Source organism: Panthera tigris, chromosome X (assembly GCF_018350195.1).
Source record: "Panthera tigris isolate Pti1 chromosome X, P.tigris_Pti1_mat1.1, whole genome shotgun sequence".
In the NCBI taxonomy this organism is placed as follows: Eukaryota; Metazoa; Chordata; class Mammalia; order Carnivora; family Felidae; genus Panthera; species Panthera tigris.
Genome location: NC_056677.1, coordinates 21113720 through 21118722, shown reverse-complemented (window position 1 = coordinate 21118722; position 5003 = coordinate 21113720).

Genomic DNA, 5003 nt, shown 5'->3' with positions numbered 1-5003 from the left:
TAATTCCTAAATCATAAGTAAATAATTCAATTGATATCAAAGTTCTTTGAAAGTATATAAAAAATTGGTATTATTAAAAGTCCTGCTAGAAAATGCTAATCCCATTATAGGAAAAACTTACTACTATTACTCATTTTTGACAAATTAATGCATTTCTGAGAAACTGTAATAGCTTTTGTATTGGTCTTAGGTCCCTATTTTCTACTCCTCTGTCTTCCTATCAGCTATGGCTCTGACTAGGGTAGGAAAAAGTTAAAGCATTTTTGAATACTGACAGGAGCTTTTCTATGAGAACAATAGTATTTTGGATGTGAGCTGAAGTTTCTGTTTTAAAAAATGGCAATTCAGTAAGGTAACTATAACAACCTAAGTCAGAATTTTTTTGCATATCCTCTAAAAAACAACAGATTAACAAGAACTATAAAATCACACAAGTTCCATGAGATCATCATAACTAGAACGCACAAAAAAAATTTTTTAAACATCAAATTACTTCTAAGTGGGAAAATAAACACCAATTTCCATTAGAGCTATCTTCCAAGTTCCCTCCTCAAGCATTTGCAGAAAGCTAGGGTGACCCAGAAAAAAATGCAGTGGAGAAAAGAGGACAACAAAGGCCCTAAGACTGAACGAAAATAATTCTCAGAAAGACCCTTATCTTACATCACATACAAAAATCAACTCAAAATGGATGAAATACTTAAGCAATCATCAGAGGGAAAAGGCACCCCATGGAATGGCAAAAAAAATTTGCAAACCAGATCATCTGATAAGAGTGAATATCCAAAACATATATGCTGTAACTCAACAGCAAAAACTCAAATGTTCCAATTAAAAATGAGCAAAGGACTAAAATAGATCTTTTCCCAAAGAAGACATACAAATAGCCAACACGTATGTGAAAAGGTACTTAACATCACCAATCATCCAGGAAATACAAGTCAAAACCACAAAAGTGTGCCACATCACATCTGTTAGAATGGCTATTATTAAAAAGATAACAAGTGTCAGCAATGATGTGGAGAAAAGGGAACCCCTGTGCACTATGGATGGGAATGTAAATTGGGAAAGCCCTATATAAAAGAGGACGTAGATTCCACAGAAAGTTAAAAACAAAACTAGCATATGATCCAGCAATCTCGCTTCTGGATATATATCCAAAGGAAATAAAATCATTATCTCAAAGAGATATTTGTATTATCTTGTTCATTGTAGCAGTGTTTACAGTACCCAAAATGTAGAACAACCTATGTGTCTGTCCAGAGATGAAGGGATAAATAAAATGTAATACATGAGCTCACACACACTATGAAATATTATTCAGCCTTTTAAAAGAAGGAAATTCTGCCATTTGTTGCAACATGAGTGAGCCTGAAGGACATCATGCTAAGTGAAACAAACACACCAGGCAAAGAAAGACAAATACTGTATGATCTCACTTTTATGTGGAATCTAAATAAGTTGAACTCATAAAAGAAGAGAACGGAATGGTAGTTGCCAAGGGCTGGGGGTTAGGGGAAATGGTGTTGCTGTTTAGTGAGTATAAAGTTTCAGTCATGCAAGATGATTAAGTTCTAGAGATCCACTGTACAACATCATGCCCAGAGTTAACAACACTATATTGTATTTATTTAACTTCTCTCAAACTGATGGAAAAGCAAATTAAATCTACATCAGTTCTCACCTAGCAGATTAACTAAACCAAATCAAACCAAAACCACTTTGCAACATATTTTGTTGAGGGAAACAGACTCTCTCCTTCTCCCAAGACTGGGTTCCTTTTCATCTTTTAGGTGTCAACGCTGGTGTCAGAGTGAAGACGTGACTTTCTTTGGTCACCCAATACAAAGAAATCTGAAAATGTTTGTTAATAGCTTATTTATTATTTCTTGCGCGTATCCCAGAAAACAAACTCGCTGGAGGCACAGACTTTATCAGTCTTGTTAAATGATGGATCTCCATCATAAATGTTCAATGACTATATAATGAATGAATGAATGATAGATATCTAAACTCTTTACAGAAAAAATATAATGCATGACAACTTTAGAAGACATTATAAATTCTAAAAATATGGATTCTCTTAGAATTCGAAGGACAGTTTGACAGATCAGCATTTCTTTAGATATGAAAATGCAGTAGGAGTGAAATTCTAGTTTCTATAGGTTACCTTTAACGTTCCTGATTTAACTTACAATTACTGTTTCTCACAAAGTGGTCATGATGTATTGTAATTACAAGCCTCAAGAAGCACACATCACCGTGTCTTTAGAAAACAGATAGCAAGGTTATCTCTGGGTGGTGAAATTACAGATTTTTGTTTTGTTTTTTCTTTGGAATTTTTGGCATTGAGCACGAATTATTTTCATAATTAGACAAAGGCAATAAATGTTATATATTAAAGGAAAAAAAGAAGCATAGTTCAGGAAGGAGCAAGAAGGAGGGTTTTTGATGTGAATACATTTCATCCCAAAGTCTACCAGTCCAAGCAGAATAATTGGGAAGAAAAGGCCAGGTGTTTGCCTTTCAGCTGCTCAATTCAATACAGTAAGTTGGTTTTTTGTTGTTGTTCTTGCTGTTCTTGTTCTTGTTTTTAATGTGTTCTCCCAAATGCTGAGAGCAGTGTTCCCAAGCCTTAAAAAACATATTTATGTAGGTGAGTCATTGCAACCTAAATCTGGCTGGACAAGCAGGAAATCTAATTACATTTAAAAATAAACTTCACTTTTGAATAGATACACAAGAATGATGTTTTGCAAACTGGCAGTATCAGGTTTGCAACTTGGGTACTTGTTAGAAACACAGATTCCTGGGTCCTATCACAGGATTCCAGTCAAAATCTCCAAGATCAGTGCAGTTTGGGCAACATGAAGCTGGAACTTGAGTCAAGCTTGCTCTTGGTCCCCATCCATCTCAGGAGCCCTGGGAAGATTAATTTTTTTTATGAGAGCCTTTCTTTTTCTCCAAATGCAGTGCTCTAGCATCGTGCCAGAGCCCCATGCTTATCGTCAAATGGTATTAGCATAACCACAGCCAAGAGGAAAATAGAAATAAAAAGAAAAGGATTTAACCGGAGGCCCTGACCCCATCTGGACTCTCTAATCTGTTCCTTTTTTTTTTTTGGATAACAATCAAGAAGTTTCCTCCTCCTTATTATTTCAACTCTCCACACTAGATAACTCATCACAAAAGCCAGGAAAGTGATTTGCATGCATTTCATGTCTATCTGAATCCTGTAAAAGAGTTGTTTGAGTATTTAGTTATATTTTCTGTCAGCTTTTTCAGCATTTTGGATTCTCTCACAAATCAATATTATTTTCTCAACAGCTCTGGGAGAGAGTAAAAAATTGATCAGCTATCCACAGAGCATTCTGCCACAGGAATACTGTCTTCTCAAACATCTACTGACAAAGACAGTATGTCCAAAGGCTCAACGGTTCATCTGTTGCCAGAGCTCCTCAAAGAAGGAAAGGTTGGGCTTTGCCCATTTCTCCTTGCTGCCATGTGTTTGCACGTACCCTGAAAGACAACTAATGAATTCTATTTCTTCCACTGACGGCAATTTAAGCCAAGCACAGGCAGTGGTGATAAAACTGGCGTTTGATTCATCGTGCCCACAGTTTTGCACCTGTGTCACTGCCAGCAGGAATGAGGCAGTATAACCTAACACTTTGCTCATCCACCTCCCTGGGGACGAGAGTATACACCAAGGAAAACAAACTCATAATGCAAATTACTTCTATTAATCAAAATGTACAGTTCATAGAAACCATTCCCTAAAACGTTGTATCTTATAATGCTTAAACAATCTCGTATGAGTATCTGCACCTTGTCTGCTGATCAGAAGGATAAAGTCCTTCAGGGCCATGAAGCTTCTCTTTTCATGGCAATCAACAAGGCAACCAGTTTCTTACATGCCAGAGCAGATGGGCTATCATAGCTGCTCTGGGGGCTGCTCACGATTTATCCAGAGGCCCTGACCCCATCTGGACTCCCTAATCTATGCCATTTTCCTTAGGATAATAATCAAGAAGGCTCCTCCTCCTTATTATTTCAAGCCCACCACTTCTATCAGGGTGTAACCGACCTCCTCTCCCAACCACATCTCTAGAATACAATCTTGAGGGAAGCGTTCTCAAGAATGCCAGGTCGCATTCACTCCACATGCCATTTTGTCCTGCTCACATCACACCCACCCAGCCAGCCAAGACAGCTGAGCTCCTCACAGAGCCAGAAACCACTGTGCCCACCAGCACAGCCAGGTGCCCTTTCTTCCACTCTAACCCCCCGCCCCCACCCCCCATCCTCAAACCCAACCATAGCAATTCATTTGGGTGAAAAACAACTACCTGAGGGTTTAAGTTAACCAAAAATGTAAAAGAACCTGGGTCATTCTAGTCAGGACACAGAAACAAACCATTAATTTGAATAGGGAAAATTCAATATAAATAATTAACAAGTAAAAGGTGGCTAACTACTAATAGGGTAAAAAGGAACTCTGAGAATAGAGGAATAGCAAATGTAGGGGACGGCTACTCCTTCTAGGACTAAGGGAGATAATGCAAGGAAGGAACAAACTTGGAAGAGACCCCACTCCACCCAAGACAGATTTACCATTGGAAAGGGTGTGACGGTAGTTCCCTGGATGACAGAGAAGATCAGTGGAGTGCCATAGGCAGAGCTGGTTCACAGCCAGTGGTCCAGAGTGATGAACAAGAATCTACCCACCAGGTACTAGGGAAATTCCCTGGATGGTGAGTATTACTGGGTCTCACATATGCCACTGGCAGCCATGTCACAAGAGCAAAAGGTAAAAAGCACCTGAAACCAGCAAGAGAAACCGCTTCCTCTGCCATGCTTTGTACTATCCCTACAACACCCTCTACTGACAAGGCTTAACATTGTGTCACCTGGCAAAAGAAATGTTGACAGGATCAAATGCCAGTATCAAAAAAATAGGGCATCGCCTTCACTGCTCCTATTCAACACCATACTGGAAGTCC